This window comes from Lepus europaeus, chromosome 15 (assembly GCF_033115175.1).
Source record: "Lepus europaeus isolate LE1 chromosome 15, mLepTim1.pri, whole genome shotgun sequence".
NCBI classification, from domain to species: domain Eukaryota; kingdom Metazoa; phylum Chordata; class Mammalia; order Lagomorpha; family Leporidae; genus Lepus; species Lepus europaeus.
Window position 1 is genome coordinate 82,516,829 of NC_084841.1, and position 20,919 is coordinate 82,537,747.

A 20,919-nucleotide genomic window follows, 5' to 3' on the forward strand; every position below is an offset into this window, starting at 1 on the left:
AAAGAAAAAGGTGATGAGAGGCCGGCGCCGTGGCTCACTAGGCTAATCCTCCGCCTTGCGGCGCCGGCACACTGGGTTCTAGTCCTGGTCGGGGCGCCGGATTCTGTCCCGGTTGCCCCTCTTCCAGGCCAGGTCTCTGCTGTGGCCAGGGAGTGCAGTGGAGGATGGCCCAAGTGCCTGGGCCCTGCACCCCATGGGAGACCAGGAGAAGCACCTGGCTCCTGCCATCGGATCTGCACGGTGCGCTGGCCGCAGCGCACCAACCGCGGCAGCCATTGGAGGATGAACCAACGGCAAAAGGAAGACCTTTCTCTCTCTCTCTCTCACTGTCCACTCTGTCAAAAAAAAATAAAAATTAAAAAAAAAGAAAAGAAAAAGGTGATGAGATGGGGACAGGGTGAGATTGTGTGTGTGTGCACGCATGTGTGCACGCATGCATCTTTGATTTAAAAAGTGAGCTCTTGCTCTCATGGTCAAAAATACCTAAAGAAGATGTCTGAAAACAAGCTAGTCATACTTGAGACTAGAGCCATTGGATGGTAGCAAGCCTGAGAAATCATCAGTAGATTCAGAAGACAGCTAACAAGTAAAATCCATACGAGTTGGTGGTAGATGAGATGTGGGGGGGTAAGAGGATGTCAAGAGTGAATCTTAATTTCTGCAGTTAGAGGATGAGTGGTGGTCCTGGAACTCTTGTGGTGATCACCTGGGAGCAGACCTAGTTTGTGAGGACAGATAATGAGTTTGATTGGGTAAGTCAGATTTGAGTCTTTGGGTAAGTTTACTGGTTGTTACTCAGTAATTGATGGCAAATACACATGGGAAGTCCCTTGGTGCCGAGAGCCGTTTTTACTACAGACAGAACTCAATGGTCTAGCAAGAGGTGAAGCAGTGTGTAGAAGGTGGCCTCCAACCAACCCTGGCTAAACTCTACTCTTGGAAGGGCATGTGAAGTAATATGTATGGACAAGAGGGTCAGAAAATAGAGCTAACACTTGCTAAGTGATGACTGTGTACTAGATTCTATAATGTAACTTCTTATCTCATTTAAACCTCAAAGCTACTAGAAGGACAGTTATCCCTCCCTCCATATTCTGCCAAACTCCTTCCATATTCTCTCAAACTTCACGAAAGTGATTAGACCTGGGCATCATCATTTTTGGAAATCATCTGGATCACACCATCACTCTGTCCATCCCTGTTCAATCACCTAAAAAAGAAATCCAAGACAGGTTCATCCCATCTGCTCTGTTCTCCTCTGCACCATATGGGGTCCAGATCAGTTACTCAGCTCGAACTTCTTCCAACTCCCGAAACCCCTCCACAAAGCCCTATTGAACAGACATATATATATATATATCCATATATATATACACACATATATATGTATATATATATATATATATATATATACATATATATATATCCTGATCTTTTTCTTGAACCTTCCCTTCATTTCTTTGCCCTGGAACTCAGTTCTTTCCTGAGGACACTGCTTGTTGTGCAGTGCTGCGTGCCCACTTTAGCTCTTGCCAGTTAATTCTTATATTTCCAGATCTGTAAGTGGCCCAGGGGCTCTATCACTTCATCATGGGACTTCAATATGTACACCCGCTCCCTAAGTATTTCCAAGGAAGGCAACTTATTTGAGTTTTCATAGTTTTGCTAGCAAAAAGAAAATTATATAGCCAGTGCTACTTAAAATTCTGTACTTTGGAGCAGAGAATTTTTTCTTTATAAACTGTTTGGTCCAGCAGTAAAAATGTCTATTTGGTTTTGAGCAGTAAAAATGTATTTTCAGAGAAAACACTTTCTGCACACACATGCGGATGGTTCCCGACTTTCATTGGTTTTAATTAGAATTTTTGCACATTGCATTGGTGTTAATTTGGATCTTGAATTTGGATCTTTTCCTGTGTTAACAGTTTGTGGTATGGTGTTCTTATGATGCTGGTCACTGACAGTGAACCACTTGGTCACAAGAATAAATGATATGTACAGTGTATTGCAATTAATAAATTACAGGAGGTATTCAACATAAGTTTAAAATAAGCTGTGTGTGAGATGATTTTACCCAGCTGTAGGCTAATGTAAGTGTCCTGAGGTAGGCTAAGCTACGATGTTCAGTAAGTTCCATATTTTAAATGTATTTTTGAATTTAGGTATTTTTCTCTTTAGAAATTTTTATTCCTTAACAAAAACTTAAACATTGTAGCTTAGCCTAGCTCAAAAGTACAACTTTAGGGCCGGCACTGCAGCTCACTAGGCTAATCCTCTGCCTGCAGCACTGGCATTCTGGGTTCTACTCCTGGTTGGGGCGCCGGTTCTGTCCTGGTCGCTCCTCTTACAGGCCAGCTCTCTGCTGGGGCCTGGGAAGGCAGTGGAGGATGGCCCAAGTGCTTGGGCCCTGTACCCGCATGGGAGACCAAGAAGAAGCACCTGGCTTCTGGCTTTGGATTGGCACAGCGTGCTGGCCTTAGCGGCTATTTGAGGGGTGAACCAATGGAAGGAAGACCTTTCACTCTGTCTAACTCTGCCTGTCAAAAAAAAAAAAGTACAACTTTAGGATTATATTTTCTTCCCACTAGACCCACACTCCCACCCCTTCTCCTCCTCCCTCTCCCCTTGCCATTCTCATTCTCCATTAAGATTTTCAATTGACTTTGTACACAGAAGACCGAGTCTATACTAAGATTTCAACAATTTGTGTGTGCGCACGCACACACAAACTAGTTTTACAGTTAACATATAATACAACTCATTGAGGACAGAGGTCCTGCATGGGGAGTTAGTGCACAGTGACTCCTGTTGTTAATTTAACAATTAACACTCTTACGTATGATGTCAGTGACTACCTGAGGCTCTTGACATTAGCTGCCTAGGCTATGCAATCCTTTTGAGTCCACAAACTCTTTCAGTATTTGGACAAGGCCATAAGCAAAGTAGAAGTTCTCTCCTCCCTTTAGAGAATAGTACATCCTTCTTTGGCCACTTCTTTCTGCTGGGGTCTCACTCACACGGATCCTTCATGTAGAATATGTTTTGCCACAGTGTCTTGGTTTTCCATGCCTTAAATGCTCACATGGGCTTTTCAACCAGACCAGAAAGCCTTAACGGCCAATTCGGAGGTTAGAGTGTTACTTAAGCGATTGTTATTCTAGGAGTCTGCTGTGTGGACTGCTTCCCATGTTGGAACATTCTCTTTTTATTTCTATTATCAGGCACTTGATCCTATATTTATGATAATTTCAACAATTTACATTAAGTGTTAAATTGAACATAGATTATCAGTTAACAAATAAGACTGCATTTTTACCACACAGATTAATGGGATTTTGAGTCCCATGGCAAGTTTTTAAACTGTACCCTTAGAAATAAGTCCTTAGGAATGTATGTGGAACTATGCAGCTTTACAAACTTCCTCCTCCTTCTTATTCCCACTCATTGTTTACAGATATCTGTTTTCAACTGACTTTACACACATAGGATTAACTCTGCTAAATAGAGTTCAACAAATAGTATGAAAAAAAACGAAAACAAAAAAAATCAAACTGACCCTCAATAGTCAAGGGCAGCTCAAGTCATCCCTTCTCGAAGTGTCAATTTCACTTCTATAGATCACCTCTTAGGTGCTCTATTAGTCCTCACAGACCAGGGAGAACATTTGTCATTTGGCCCTTTGGGACTAGCTCATTTCACTAAGTATGATGCTCTGGCTTTGGTTATTTGTGCCTCTGGGGTCTTTTCCAAGAACTCTTTGCCTGTCCCACTGTCTTGGAGGACTTGATGGTATCAGGTCATAGATTTAGGTCTTTGATCCATTTTGAATGGATTTTTGTGTAAGGTGTAAGGTAGGGGTCCTGCTTCATACTTCTGCATGTGGAAATCCAGTTTTCTCAGCACCATTTGTTTTCTCAGGACCATTTGTCCTTGCTTCAGAGCTCATCACCTTCTAATAAAGGGATCTCCAATATATTTAAGATAAAAACAATAGTCCATTAAGTGTGTATCCGATTTATCTGATTGCATTTTTGGTTATACTCCGTATTCTCACTGCCTGTGGTTGACCACACTTGCCCTTTCTTGACCCTTACCCTAAAAGCTCCTGCTCCTGGTCACAACCTGACTTCTTTGCACATACTGTTCTACTTACCTAGAACCTGCCTGTGCTCAGCTCCTTGCTCATTAACTCCTACTTACAGTATGGTTCTCAACTAAATGATTCTTAAGGGAGTTTAGATCATGTCAAGTCCTCTCCATATTGTGTTTCTTTCATAGAAATTATTTCCATTGATTATTATATATAGATAAAATTATTTATATGATAATGTATAAACCCACTGCATGTTAAAATTCCCTACTGCATGTTAAAATTCTGCAGGGGGACTGGCATTGTGGTGTGGCTGGTGAGGCTACCACCCGTAATGCTGGCATCCTATATAGGTGCCAGTTCATATCCCAGCTGCTCCACTTCTGATCCAGCTCCTTGCTTATGGCCTGGGAAACACAATGGAAGATGGCTCAGGTGCTTGAGCTCCTGCCACCCACATGGGAGATCTGGATGAAACTCCTGGCTTCAGGTTGGCCCAGCTCAAGCCATTGGAGCCATGTGGGGACAAAGTCAGGGAGTGGAAGATCTCTGTCTCTTCCTTTCTGTAACTTTACAAAAAAATTAAAAAAAAAACTTCTCTAGGGAAAAGATGTCTTAATTTTCAATTACCCTTGTTTTCCCTAGGGATGACTACTATGCTTTACATTCGAAAAAATAAAATCTAGTAAGTAAAAGGGAGAGAAGGGAGATGGGAAGATAAATCTGTCCTTGCACTCACTGTCACATCCATTTGTCCTCTTTTATTTATTCAGTCACCACCCAATAATCTGTCAAGTCATTAATGAGAATAAGTGAGCTTAACAGTCATGGCTTCAATATAATACTTTTAATAAAACATTTGATACATAAGAAAGTCCTTGACAATTGCTTAATGCATAATATGAGCTTTCACGAGATCTACAATAAGCCATTCTAAATAATTAGCTACAATCTTTTCATCTTTCTGCAATTCCAAGTCACAGAAAGAAAAGAAATAAAGATATCTCATAATGAGTCCCATAACAAGCCTCTGGCAGAAATTCTCACAATTTCTTCTGGAAAAGATTCCCATTATATACTTTTTAATACTTTAAAGGGTCTTCTATAATGTTAATTAATGACCCACTCAAACATCATTAATGAAACTATTTTGAATAAATGACTTCAATAGAGCCAGTCTACTTGAAAACCTAAGGTATACAAGAAGTACTCAAAACAAATACATGATAAAAGACAATTTATTCAATCAATTGGTGAGTGAATAAGAAAGCAACTCAAGCTGTATGTCATAAGGTAACACCACACTTTTATGATCCACCACAATGTTTACCGTAGGTTTTTTAGTAAGAAGTTGAGCACAATGAGAATACAAGTGCACAAAGCGGAGCTAGTGTGGAGGCCAGGAGGCAATGTACTAGCCCAGAAGGGAAGTGCCAGTGGCTGCAGGAATGTGGTATGGACACAGAGCTCAGAGGAGGAGTAGAAAACGTGGAAACCAAGACAAGGAGATAAATGGTCTGTGATTAATGTGAGGCTAATAGTCTCCAATTCCTGGTCTGTGGCTGTGGTGGTTTAGGATGATGTTGCCTAAAGGTTACAGTGGCTGATAGAGAAAGCAGCAGTCAGGCACCTGCGAGGAAAATTCCAGACACACTCCTCTGCTTATGCCAAGTTCTCATCTGTGAGCTTTATCTACTTTGTACATCTCAGCCCTCATGAGTTCAACCTTCTAGACATCCAAGTGTCTGAAATCTAAACTTGTAACTCTGATTTCCTCCTGACTTCAGTCCCACATCTTAATTCCCCATAGATGCCCCTGCACCATCAAGACATCTGGAAACAAGATCCGTCCAGTTCCCACCAGAGGTGTTGCTTCCATATCTTTTCCTAAATTCTATGCTGATCCCCTCCCACCTGCCAAGATGTGACAACTTGGCTCCCACAGTTGACAGCGACTCCTATTCAATATGCATTTCTAATCTCTCACTCCAGCTCAGAGCTTTCTTCGACTCTTGCCTGGGTAGTTGCAAGGTATTTCTTCCAGAATATTTAATACACTAAAGATGAGTGGGGTTGAAAAGCTGGGTTTTCATCATCACTTACCTTTGAAATGCCTTCAAGGATTTCTCTGCCTTAATAGTGCTCAGAGTGTGATCCACAGATCTGTAAGAGTCCTTGACGCTCCATTTGAGGATGTGTGAGGTCAAAACTGTTTTATAATACTAAGTTGCTACAGTCTACTTCTCTCTCATTCTCCCATGAATGGACAATAGGATTTTCCGTGACTGATAATACAGCAGATTGAACTCAGACACCAACACAAGATTCTACACACAGAAAGACAAATACTGCACAAGCTCACTTACATAGATTAATTATCCTTATCCAAGATGCTTGGGCACAGAGTAGTTTAGGGTTTTAAATTTTTCAGATTTTGTGAATTTTTCCATATATGTACATACACACACACACAAGAGACAGAGAGACAAAGAGACAGACATCTTGTGGCTGAGACCCAAGAGTAAACAAAAATCATTCTCATTTCACATATGCCTCACAAACACAGCCTGAAGCAACTTCATACAATGTTTGCATTATTCTGTTTATAAAAGTCACGGTGCACTTGGCTAATCCTCCGCCTGCGGTGCCAGCACCCCGGGTTCTAGTCCCGGTTGGGGTGCCAGATTTTATCCCCGTTGCTCCTCTTCTGTTTCAGCTCTCTGCTGTGGCCCGAGAAGGCAGTGGAGGATGGCCCAAGTGCTTGAGCCCTACACCTGCATGGGAGATCAAGAGGAAGCACTTGGCTCCTGGCTTGGGATCAGCTCAGCACGGTGGCTGTAGCGGCCATGTGGGGGGTGAACAAACAGAAAAGGAAGACCTTTCTCTCTCTAACTCTGCCTGTCAAAGAAAAAAAAAAGTTCCACAGTATAGAATGTCCTACTTGTAACACAATGTCAGTACACAAAAAGTTTTGGATTTGGGAGCATTTTGGAATTCAAATTTCGCCAGCGCCACGCGCACTTGGCTAATCCTCCACCTTGCGGCGCTGGCACCCCGGGTTCTAGTCCCGGTCGGGGCACCAGATTCTGTCCAGGTTGCCCCTCTTCCAGGCCAGCTCTCTGCTGTGGCCCGGGAGTGCAGTGGAGGATGGCCCAAGTGCTTGGGTCCTGCACCCCATGGGAGACCAGGAGAAGCACCTGGCTCCTGGCTTCGGATCAGCACGGTGTGCCAGCCGCAGTGGCCATTGGAGGGTGAACCAACGGCAAAGGAAGACCTTTCTCTCTCTCTCTCTCTCTCTCTCTCTCTCTCTCTCTCTCTCTCTCTCTCTCTCTCCACTCTGCCTGTCAAAAAAAAAAATGTGGAATTCAAATTTCATATTTTTATATTAGGGATGCTCAACCTCTAACCGGAACAGAAAAAAAGCTGAACTCATAGAAACAAAGTAGAATGGAGAATGGTGGGGCCCTCTGAGCTCTCAGCTCCTCCACCAGCCCCACATGCACGCATCTCAGCTTGAACGCTGCTGGCATCTCACATACAACCTGTGCACGCTATGCGGCTGCTGATTGTGCCACCTGGTGACCCACTGACAACAGCCAGTAAGTGACAACACCAAACACCCAGAATCCGGGGGCTCATCCTGGCCCACTACCCTCTGTTTTACCTTCCTGTGGCCTCACATTTGACAGCCGAGAACAAGAGAACTGCCTACAGTGCAGCCGGGTGACTACAATAACTTGTGACCCAACCTATGAACCAATAGAAGACAGGAGCTCAGAGGCTCCAAAGAGAAAGAATAACAAGGAAAGGGAACCCCAAATTACCCTGGTTTGATCAGAGCAGACTGAACTGTGTGTGTGCTGAAACATGGCACAGCATCCCCTACATATGTACCATGACTGTTAATCACAAAAATGTTAATACTTAAGGAAATGGAAATGCTAACTGGGGAGCTTACTGGTCTCGTCTAGGGGAAGATAGTTTAAAAAAAAAAAAAAAAAACACATGGAGAGTCTCCAGTCTCAGGAAAGTTAAGTAGAAAACAGCAGAGGAAACCCCAAGCAAATTACAGGGACATTGTGGATCCACGTGGAAGGTGTGGACGTGCACAACTCAGGACCCCAACAGCCAAGAGCCTCAGCACCAGCTTTGGAGAGTGAGGCGAGACCAGACTGCAGCAGTCCAAGCCACTGGTGATAAAGCTGAGAGAAGAGCTTGGCCTGAATATGGCTTGGAGCCCTGTGGGGCACAGAGTAACTGCCAACCTGAATGGAAAAAAAGGGAGCACGTTTCTCCCCTCCCAGTCACTAAGCACCAGCGTCCTGTAACTAGCCAAGAGAGGGCAGGCACAGTTTTGGATATATGTAACAGTTGCTCCAGCTCATGTCCACGCACGAAGCAACCAGCCAATCAGAGATGCCCAAGTCTGGCTGGGATAACTGACAGGTGGCTGGGAACTCGGGACTGTGCTAGGACTATGAAAACATGTGGCTGCACGTGAGGGTGCAGGGTGTGGCTGAGTCTTTGGGCAGTCACCGTGGGCAACTCTGCACACTTGGGCTCCATGATTCTAAGAGGGTGAAAAGTTCCTAGGACCACAGTGTGTGACAAATGCTGGGTTCCCTGAAGCACAGGCCAGCCAGCATGGTGGCTTTTTTGCCTTCTATCCCCATACTCCAGTATGGGGCTCTAGCCTTAGCACCAGCACAACTCATCAAATCCTCTGTCCCCAGCATTCCCATACAGTAATGGTGCTCTCAATGCCATAAACACATCTGCCTTTCTCCTTTCCTCATACCTTCCTCCTATCCAGAGTATTTCCTACCCATCGGTCCAGACATGGCTCAAGCTCCCTCTTAGACTTAACCACCCATTCCACCCCTCCCAGAGTAAATAACACTGATTCCCTTACTCTGATTGCCATCTCAGGATTTTTTTCTTGATTCTCCAATAAGACATTAAGCCTTTGAGGGTACAAAATTCTTCATAACTTTGTTACAATGACCTTCATATAATATCAATAACTGTGTTCTAGTTAATTCTTAGAGATTGGTGTATCTTTTTTTTTTTTTTTTTTTTTTGACAGGCAGAGTTAGACAGTGAAAGACAGAGAGAAAGGCCTTCCTTCCATTGGTTCACCCCCTCAAATGGCCACTACGGCTGGCACACTGCTCCAATCTGAAGCCAGGAGCCAAGTGCTTCCTCTTGGTCTTCCATGCAGGTGTAGGGCTCAAGCACTTGGGCCATCCTCCACTGCCCTCTCGGGCCACAGCAGTGAGCTGGACAGGAAAAGGAGCAGCCGGGACAGAATCCGTTGGCCCAACCGAGACTAGAACCTGGGGTGCTGGCACCGCAGGCGCAGGCGGAGGATTAGCCTCGTGAGCCATGGTGCTGGCCATGGTATATCTCATCTTGAAAGTGAGATTCTGAGTCATTCAATCGTGCCTGTGGAGCCACTCAGAGCTGTCTTCCAAGCTCCTCCGAGGCCCTCAAGAGGACACACGATGACCCCCGTGTCCCCTCTCCCTACAAGGTTGACACTTGCCCTGGGAAGCAGCCAGACAGCTCACAAGGACAATTGGCCTCAGGTGCTTCCCCATGTTGCCATGGCCCATCTAAGTGAATCGTGATCAACCCTGGAATAATCCTCTAGCCTCCAGACAGCATTCAGCCCTGGGTTCTCTCTAATTTTGTTTCTGAAGCCAAAGAGATTACAAAGCTTGCTTATGTTTCTGATGTGTGGATGAAAGTACAGAGAATCAACATGGGACAGTAAGTGAGGATGGCAAATTCTCAGTTATTTTCTGACACTTATAAAAAAAAAATTCTTAAACACAAATAAGATCCCTTATATGTACTTAAATATTTTTTTGACAGGCAGAGTTAGACAGTGAGACAGAAAGAAACGTCTTCCTTTTTCCATTGGTTCACCTCCCAAGTGGCTGCTACGGCCAGTGCATTGCACCGATCTGAAACCAGGAGCCAGGTGCTTCCTCCTGGTCTCCCATGCGGGTGCAGGGCCCAAGCACTTGGGCCATCCTCCACTGCCTTCCCGGGCCATAGCAGAGAGCTGGCCTGGAAGAGGAGCAACCAGGACAGAATCCGGTGCCCCAACCAGGACTAGAACCCGGGGTGTTGGCGCCGCAGGTGGAGGATTAGCCTAGTGAGGCACGGTGCTGGCCCACTTAAATATTATTTTAAAAATACCTATTTGGAGCTTCAAAGATGATCACATGAGTAGCCCAGAAATCACCCTCTTCTTCCATGGAAAAGAGCCAAAATACAAAATAAATAGCTGCACATCGAAGCAAGTATCCAAGGAGGAATATGGAAGCTCAGGAGAGGAACACAGCCAGCCAGCAACTGAGGATCTGACCTGACAACCCTAGGGGACTCCACTGCAGGGGTAAATGGGAGAGCCTCATCAGAACCCATATGCACAAACACCTCAGTAGGCGACCCTCTCTACACAAAGAATCCACAGGCAACACAGACTGGGAGCCCCGTCAAGAGAGTTGTCCAGAAATGTCAGTCTCTGATTCAGAGAAAGAAATCTCACTATTTCCCCATAACTCCCAGAGTACCGGCTGTGGCAATACGATGACATCATGAGAAAGCCTTACTGTCAACATCCATATTGTACTAGAGGACAGAGTTTCCCGCAGAACCTGATGCCTGGGGCCCCACAGACATTCCTCTACTCTAGCAGTAACAGCTGAAGCCTCAAGAACTCAACAAGACCTTGCAGAGCAATGGTGAGCCTAGCACCCTAGCCCCCATGACACTCTGCACTACAAGGGGGAAGGGATGCACCCTCCACCCACCACCTTGTGCATCACTCACTGCTGCTGCTAGGACACACACACACACACTGCGACTCCCCAGTCACCGTTCCTCTGGCCCCCGTCTGGCCTGCCCATCACTGCTGGGAACTGTGCCCACTCTTGGGACAGTGGTCACAACTATGCATAATGTGGTCAGCTCACAGCACCAGTGCTATTTTTGTGATTTCATGCCTGTTCCAGGAATCTGAGAAATCCCACTGGACCCCAGAAGTGCCCTAGACCCCAGCTGCTGCCACCATCCACTATAGCAATCGAAAGTGCAGGGAGACTACACTGCATCATTTAACCAGAAATAAAGCCAGAGTAGCCTACCAAAGGAACACCAAATACACATTTTCAGAAAAAGGCCTTTTATCCATGCAGTCAAGCACTGGATACCACAGAAACACCACATCTGGAAGATCCACAAAAATCTACATAGGGACTCAAGAAGTATGAAAAACAGTACAACATAATAACCTTTTGGTAGTGGACTTCAAAGAAAGGGAGATTGAGAAAATGCCTGATAAAGACTACAAAAGAAAAATTATAAGGATATCCAGAAGATACAATAGAGTACATACATTTAAAATTAAAGCATCAGAGTAGAAACAACCTGGACCTGTACAGAAAATGCAGACATGCAGCAAGGTATGGCAAGACAACAAAAGACCCAGAAGTTTGGATCTGGGGAAGGCGGCACCCGCCCTGGCAAATCAGGTGAGATTGGACTGCAGGGACCCACGCCGCCGTCTATGCAGCAGGAGGGAGAGCTTAGTGAACTGCACCTTTTTGAGTCTGGCCAGGATCCCTCAGGACAGTGGGTTGACTACTGCTCACCCAGAGGGGAGCAAGAAAAAAAATAAAAAGGCAGCAGTAGCTCTCTCTCTACCCCATCCTCCCTCATATAACAGCAACCTGCAGCCAGCGGTGGGAGAACTGGTTCCATTTTTGGACAGAGGCAACTAGTGGCCTACTTTTGTGCATCTACCCAGCAATTATCGGGGTCTCCCTCCACTCATTAGGTGGGTGCAACCACAGCCATTCAAGAGCAACTGACAGAGATGGTCTCCACAGTGCCAGCTGCAGCTGCCCAGCAAGGGGAGAGGGGAGCCATCCCTATGGAAGGGAAATGCCACTTGCGGGACGCTATGAGCCCAGCACAATTATGAAGTGAGCAGGGCTGCATCTGCCAAGTATCATGTGCACCTGTGATCCAGAGACCTTACCAGAGAAAAACCTGTGTACCTCACTGGCATGCAATCTGGTTGGGAGGACTGGACTTGATCCAGTAGGCTGGAACACACACAGACAGCAGCCCTGAGAACAGCTCAGTCCCCCTGCAGTTAGAACAGGCTTCTGGAACACAGTGGGTCCACTGGTACTCCTTGACCCTGAGATCCCTGGAGGCAGAGACTGAGAAAACACTATGACTCATGAGAGGAGGCAGGGTGTAGCTGGGTCCTGAGCAATCACAGAGTGCTGTGGCACACTCTCAGAGATCCTTGGTTGCCTAGAGCAGCTCATAGCAGAGGGAACGGTGCTCACAGGAGGGACTACGCAGGTCAAATGTGCAGTTTATACAGTGGTGTGGGTAAGTGCTGAATACACTGGGGGCTCACACCTGGGCCCTTCCTCAGCTTGGAGGAGAGAGAATGGTTGCACCAGAGATGACCACTCCTCCCCATACAGTAAACCGGAGGAGAGCTACCACATCCAACTTGGGTGTTATCCTGGATACTCACCCCATCCTAGGCACTGACCAGAATTCCCTGGCCATACCCACCACAAACCTCTTGGTATTCACTAAAGTATAGATATTCCACTAAGCCACAGAGGTATAGCTCAGAGATAAAAAGTCATCAGAGGAAAAAATATTTACAAACGCCTAAAAATAAATGCAGAAATTCAAGAAATAAGAATAGGAAGACACTTTGACCTACCCCAAAGGAATACAACTTTTCAATACTAGAATGTGAAGATGAACAGATTGAGGAAATGCCAGAAATGGAATATAAAAAATCATAGGATTACTCAAAAGTAATGAGAGGCAAAAACATGAGCTAAAGAAATCCATATCATATGAAAAATTTTTCCATGAAGTTGAGATTTTAAAGAGAAATCAAAATGAAATACTAGAAATGAAGAACTCAAAAGAACAAATAAAAAATGCAGTGGAAAGCCTTAATAACAGAGTTGGAGAAGCAGAATAAAGAATATCCGATCCCTGTTAAATTTAAGAGTGGAAAGAGAAAGGGAGAAGATATACAATTTGGGACATGCACAATCAGACTTGCCCCAAATGATGGAGTTAGAAAGGTGCCAGGGGATTCCAATACAATCCCATCAAGGTGGCACGTACCAATGCCATCTCACTAGTCCAAGTGATCAGATTCAGTTCACATTCGATGGCTTGGATAGGTCTAAGAATCAAAGGGACCAAACAAACAAGACAAGTGTCTGCTAATACTAACTGATAGAATCAAAAAGGGAGAGAAAGATCCAACATGGGAAGTGGGATACACAGCAGACTCATAGAATGGCAGACGTCCTAAACAACACTCTGGCCTCAGAATCAGCCCTTAAGGCATTCGGATCTGGCTGAAGAGCCCATGAGAGTATTGTAGGCATGGAAAGCCAAGATACCATGGAAAAGAAAAAAAAAAAAAAAGAAGAAGACCTAAATGAAAGATCTCTGCGAGTGAGATCCCAGTGGAAAGAACGGGGCCATCAAAGAAGGAGGTACCTTTCTCTGAAGGGAGGAGAGAACTTCCACTGTGACTATGACCCTATGGGAATAAGATCAAAGTCAGCGACCTCTAAAGGCTTCCATAGCCCTGGCAACTCATGACTAGAGCCTAGGGAGATTACTGACGCCATGAACAGGAGTGTCAAGTTGTTAAGTCAGCAACAGAAGTCACTGTGTACTTACATCCCATGTGGGATCTGTCCTTAACATGTTGTCTAATGTGCAGTGATGCTATAACTACTACTGAAACAGTATTTTTACACTTTGTGTTTCTGCGTGGGTACAAACTGATGAGATTTTTTTTTTTTTTTTTTTTTTTTTTACTTTTTGACAGGCAGAGTGGACAGTGAGAGAGAGAGACAGAGAGAAAGGTCTTCCTTTGCCATTGGTTCACCCTCCAATGGCCGCCGCGGTAGGCGTGCTGCGGCTGGCGCACCGCGCTGATCTGATGGCAGGAGCCAGGTGCTTCTCCTGGTCTCCCATGGGGTGCAGGGCCCAAGCACTTGGGCCATCCTCCACTGCACTCCCGGGCCACAGCAGAGAGCTGGCCTGGAAGAGGGGCAACCGGGACAGGATCTGTGCCCCGACCGGGACTAGAACCCGGTGTGCCGGCGCCGCAAGGCGGAGGATTAGCCTAGTGAGCCGCAGCGCCGGCCCAAACTGATGAGATCTTTACTACTTATTTACTGAATTGATCTTCTGTATATAAAGATAATTGGAAATGAAAAAAAAAAACACCTGGGTTAAATTGGAAATGGCATAAAAAATTAATTAATTTAAAAAAATATTTTGTAGGATCTCTGTCTTTAATGTGCTGTACACTCTTATTTAATGCTATAACTAGTACTCCAACAGTATTTTTTTTTCACTTTGTGTTGCTATATGGGGGCAAACTGTTGAAATCGTTACCTAATATATAGTAAACTGATTTTCTGTATATAAAGAGAATTGAAAATGAATCATGATGTGATTGGAAGGGGAGAGGGAGCGGGAAAGGGGAGGGTTGTGGGTGGGAGGGAAGTTTTGGGAGGGGGAAGCCATTGTAACCCATAAGCTGTACTTTGGAAATTTATATTCATTAAATAAAATGAATAAAATAAAATTAAATAAATTAAAATTAAAATAAAATAAAATAAAATGAATAAAATAAAATTAAAAAAAAAAAGAATATCCGAGCTAGAAGACAAATCTTTGGAAATTTTACAGTCAATTTAATTTAAGTTAGAAAACTTAAAATCAGTGTTGGAGATACAGAGGATACTATTAAGCAACCCAATCTATGGGTCTTGGGAGCACTTGAAGGAGTAGAAATATGGAATGGAATAGAAGACCTACTCAGTAAAATAATTAAAGCTTTCCTAACTTGGAGAAAGGAAGGTCCAAGTACAGGAAAGACTTAGAACGTCTAACAGATATGACCAGAAAAGATCTTCACGATGACACATTACAAACATTCCACATAAAAGCATAAATATTCTAAAATATGTTCAAGAGAAATGCCAGATAACCTTCAGAGAATCACCAATTATACTCACAAATCACTTCCCATCAGAACCCATATACTAGACAACAATGGTAAGTTATAGTCCAAATCACAAGAGGGAAAAAAAATTATCAACCCAGAATATTGTATACTCTGCAAAGCTCTCATTTATGAATGAAGGTGAAATAAAGACCTTCCATAACAAATAGAAATTGAAAAAAATGTGTTACCATTCATCCAGCCATTCAAAAGATGCTAACGGATGTGCTACACACAGAAACAAAGCCATCATCATGATAGAATGCAATGACAGAAAATCCCACAGTAAAAGTACAAAAGAAATCCAAAGTAAACAATGGGAATATTCACAGAAAAATGGCAGGGCCAAGTCATTACTTATCAGTATTCACCTTAAATGTAAATGGCTTCAACTGTTCAGTTAAAAGACACAGACTGACCTAATGGATTAAAAAACAAGACCCATTTATTTGCTGCCTTATAAAACACACCTCACCAAAGATACACATAGACAAAGTGAAAGTATGTAAACAGATTTCATGCTAACAGAAAAGGGCAGGTGTAGCCATCATAATATCAGACAAAACAGATTAACAAAAAACTGTTAAAAGAGACAAAGAAGAAGGACACTATGTAATGATTAAAGAATTAACACAACAGGAAGATGTGACTACAATAAATGTGTATGCACCCAATTACAGGGCACCTAGCTATTTAAAAAAAACTGTTAGCAGATCTAGAGGGAGACTTAGACTCTAGTACAATAGTAACAGGGGACTTCAACATCCCACTTTCATCAATGGACAGATCAACCAGACAGAAAATCAATCAACAGCAGAGATAATCAACACCAGGACCAAATGGAATTGATATCTATAGAACGTTTTACCCCACAGTTGCAGAATACACATTCTTCTCAGCAGGGCATGGAATCTTCTCTAGAATAGACCATGTATTAGGCCATGAAGCAAGTCTCAAGCAAATTCAAAACAATCAAAACCATACCATGTACCTTCTCTGATCACAATGGATAGAAGCTCAAAACCAACAACTCAAGAATCTCAAGAACATATTGGAAACACGTGGAGACTGAACAACATGCTCCTAAATGAACAGTGGTTCAAAGAAATCAAAACAGGAAATTAAAGAATTTCTGGAAACAAAGGAAGATGACATACCTCTTAGCAAAATTTATAGGATACCGTAAAAGCAGTGTTAAGAGAGAGGTTTATATCAATTAGTGCCTACATCAATAAGTTAGAAAATCACCAAATAAATGGCCTATAAATACATCTCAAGGACTTAGAAACAAAAACCCCAAATTAAAAGAATGAATAAAATTAAGTTAGAAATAAACAAAATTGAGGCCGGCGCCGCAGCTCACTAGGCTAATCCTCCGCCTTGCGGCGCCAGCACACCGGGTTCTAGTCCCGGTCGGGGCACAGATCCTGTCCCGGTTGCCCCTCTTCCAGGCCAGCTCTCTGTTGTGGCCAGGGAGTGCAGTGGAGGATGGCCCAAGTCCTTGGGCCCTGCACCCCATGGGAGACCAGGATAAGCACCTGGCTCCTGCCATCGGATCAGCGCGGTGCGCCGGCCGCAGCGCGCCTACCACGGCGGCCATTGGAGGGTGAACCAACGGCAAAAGGAAGACCCTTCTCTCTGTCTCTCTCTCACTGTTCACTCTGCCTGTCAAAAATTTAAAAAAAAAAAAAAGAAATAAAATTGAAACCAAAAACACAAAAGATCAAGGTAATGAAGAGCTGGTTTTTTTGAAAAAATAAAAGTGACAAAACATTGGCCCAACTAACCAAAAAAAAGTGGGAGTAAACCCAAATCAACAAAATCAGAGATGAAAAAGGAAATGTAACAACAGATACCACAAAAATAAAAATAATCATCAGGAATTACTACAAAGAGCTTGTGTGCCAACAAACCAGGAAACTAGAAGAAATGGATAAATTCCTAGACACATACAACCTACCTAACTTGAGACATGAAGACACAGAACAGACCAATAACCAAGACAGAGACTGAATCAGTAATAAAGACCCTTCCAACAAGCAAAGTCCAGGTCCTGATGATTTCACTGTTGAATTCTACCAGACATTTAAAGAACTAAGTCTAATTCTTCTCAAGCTATTCCAGACAACTGAAAGGGGAGGAATCCTCCCAAACCCCTTCTATGAAGCATGCATCACATCAATCCCTAAGCCTGAAAAAGATACAGCAGAGAAAGTGAACTACAGACCAATATCCCTGCTGAACATAGATGCAAAAATCTTCAATAAAATACTAGCCAATCGAACCCAACAACACAGAAGAAATATCATCTGCCTGGACAAAGTGAGATTTATTCCTGGTATGCAGGGATGGTTCAACATCTAAAAATCAATAAATGTGATAAACCACATTAAGCTGAATACCAAAAACCATATGATTATCTCAATAAATGCAGAGAAATCATTTGACAAAATGCTTTACCATTTTATGATGAAAACCTTAAGCAAACACAAGGAATATTCCTAAACCTACAGCAATTTATAACAAATGCACAGCCATCATCCTACTGAATGAGGAAAAATTGCAGGCATTCCCATTAAGATCTGGAACCAGATAAGGATGCCCACTCCCACCATTACTATTTAATATAGTCCTGGAAGATTTAGCCAGAGCCTCCGGGCAAGAAAAAGAAATCAAAGAAATACAAATAAGGAAAGAAAAGGTCAAACTACCCCTATTTGCTGACAACATGATTCTAAATATAGGGAATCCAAAAGACTCCATCAAGAGACTACTGGAACTCATAAAAGAGTTTGGTAAAGTAACAGGATATAAAATTAACACACAAAAATCAATAGCCTTTGTATACACAGACAATGCCATAGCTAAGAATTAACTTATAAGATCAATTTCATTCACAATAGCTACAAGAAAATTTAGATACCTTGGAATAAATTTAACCAAGGACAAAGATCTCTATGATGAAAATTATAAAATATTAAAGAAATAGAACATAAAATGTGGAAAAATCTTCCATGTACATGGATTGTTAGAATCACTATCATTAAAATGTCCATACTACCAAAAGCAATTTACAGATTCAATGTGATACCAATCAAAATATCAACATTCTTCTGAGATCTAGAAAAACTAATGCTAAAATTCATATGGAAACACAAGAGACCCCAAATAGCTAAAGCAATCTTAAACAATAAAAACAAAGCTGGAGATATCACAATACCAGACCTCAAGACATACCTCAGGGGAGTTGTAGACAAAACAGCCTGGGACTCCTGGCTTCAGATTTGCCTAGCTCCAGCTGTTGTGGCCATTTGGGGAGTGAACCAGTGGATGGAACACCTCTTTCCCTCTCTGCCTCTGCCTCTCTGTAACTCTGCCTTTCAAATAAATAAATATATTTTTTAAAAAAAAACAGCCTGGTACTGGCCATAAAAACAGATGTGTAGACCAATGGAGCAGAATAGGACTCCAGAAATTAATCCATGCATCTACAACCAACTTATCTTTGACAAAGGAGCAAAAATCAATACCTGGAGCCAAAATAGTCTCTTCAATAAACTGTGTTGGGAAAACTGGATCTCCACATGAAGAATGAAACAAGACCCCTTCCTTATACTTTACACAAAAAATCCACTCAAAAAATCTGACATGATACTATCAAATTACTAAAGAACATTGGGAAAACCCCATAAGACCCTGTCATAGGGAAAGACTTCTTGGAAAGGACCCCAGAGACACAGGCAATCAAAACCAAAATTAATAAGTGGGATACATCAAGCTGAGAAGCTTCTGCACTGCAAAACAAACACTCAGCAAAGTTAAGAGGCACCTGGCAGAATGGGAGAAATTATTTGCAAACTATGCAACAAAGGATTAACTTCCAGAATCTATAAAGAGTTCAAGAAACTCAACAAAACAAACAACCTAGTCAGCAAATGGGCAAAGGACCTGAACCATTTTTCAAGAGAGAAAATTCAAATGGTCAATAGACACATGAAAAAATGCTCAGGATCACTAGCCATCAGGGAAATGCAAATCAAAACAATGAGGTTTCACCTCACCCTTGTTTGAATAGCCCTCCTACAGAAATAAACAATAAACAAATGCTCAAAGATGTGAGCATTAATCAATGTTGGTGGGAATGTAAGCTGGTATAGCCACTGTGGAAGACAGCATGGAGACATCTCAGAAAGGTTAATATAGCCCTACCATATGACCCAGCCATCCCCTCCCTGGGAATTTATTCAAAGGAAAAAAGGCAAGATTTATCTGTACCCCCCATGTTCATTTCAGCTCAATTTACAATAGCTAAGATATAGAATCAACACATATGTCCATCAACTAATGACTGGATAAAGAAATTATGGTAAACATACACTATGGAATACTATACAGCAGAAAAAGAAATCTTGTCATTTGCAACAAAATGGATGCAACTCAAACAATTATACTTACTGAAATAAGCCAGTCCCAAAAAGACAGATATCATGTGGTCTCTCTCATCTGTGGTAATTAGTAGAGTACTTAAAATGTAATCTACAGGAGCAAAACTAACACTTTGAGATATGATGATTTTGAATAGTCCTTGCCTTGACCGTCGGGGAACAATGTTTTTGTTCTTTTTTCTTTTTTTTCTTCATATTAATCAGTGAACTCTCTACTTAGTGCAGGATTAATCTTATGAGCATAAAAATTAACTGAAAATTAATCTCTGTAAAAAATAAAGTGGGAGGATGAAGAAAGGCAGGAGTATGGTTGGGAGCAATTATATGTTTCCAAATCTGTATATATGAAATGCATGAAATTCAAGTCCTTAAAATTTAAATGTAAAAAATCAAATCAAATCAAAACAAGCTATCAATGAGAAATTCATCAAAGAGATATATCCTGAAAAAGAACCTAAGAGAATCTCAGAGATAAAGAACGCATTGAGTTTAGGCTGGTGTTGTAGCATAGCAAGTAAATCTGCCACCTGCAGTGCCAGCATTCCATATGGGCACTGGTTCCTATCACAGCCACTCCACTTCTCAATACAGCTCCTTGCTAACAGCCTGGGAAAGGCAGCAGAGGACGACCTACATGTTTAGGGCCCCATCACCAATATGGGAGACCTGGAGGAAGCTCCTGGCTTCGGCCTGGCCCAATCCTGGCCATTGTGTCCATCTGGGGAATGAAGCAGTGAGTGGATGATCTCTTTCTCCCAAAGTGTGACTTTCAAATAAATAAATATTTTTAAAAACCTCATTGAGTCAAAGAAAAAAAAAGTTGAAAGCTGGAACAATAAATCAGAGCAGGCGGAAGACTAAACTTAAAGTCTCAAAATACTGCAGCCAGACAGAAAGAGCAAAGCAAAAGCTAAAGAATGAAGACAACCTCCAAGGTTGTTGGGACACAAATCCACAAGCTAATAATCACAAACTTGAATTCCTGATGGACACCAAAAGCACAGAAAATGTATAAAATGACATAACAGCTGAAAACTTTCCTATCTGGACAAAGATACGGGCACCCAAGTTTAGACAGTCCATAGAACCCCACCTCACCACAACATAGTAAAGATTCTCATGACACAGTATAGTAAAATTCTCAAAAAACACAACACCATGAGAAAATTCTAGAACTTACGTGAGAAAAGTGCCAGGTTATTTTAAAGGAACTCCCATTAGATCAACAGCACATTTTTCATCAGAAACTATACAGGCCAAGAGGTGATGGAATGATACCAGTCTAAGTT

The 20,919-nt window shown here is 42.6% G+C and overlaps 1 protein-coding gene across 1 annotated transcript in view; it reads right to left on the bottom strand.

Moving 5' to 3' along the window:
- ADGRV1 (adhesion G protein-coupled receptor V1) overlaps window positions 1-20,919 on the bottom strand; it is a 568,898-nt gene that overhangs the window by 426,164 nt on the left and 121,815 nt on the right. The window lies entirely within an intron of this gene.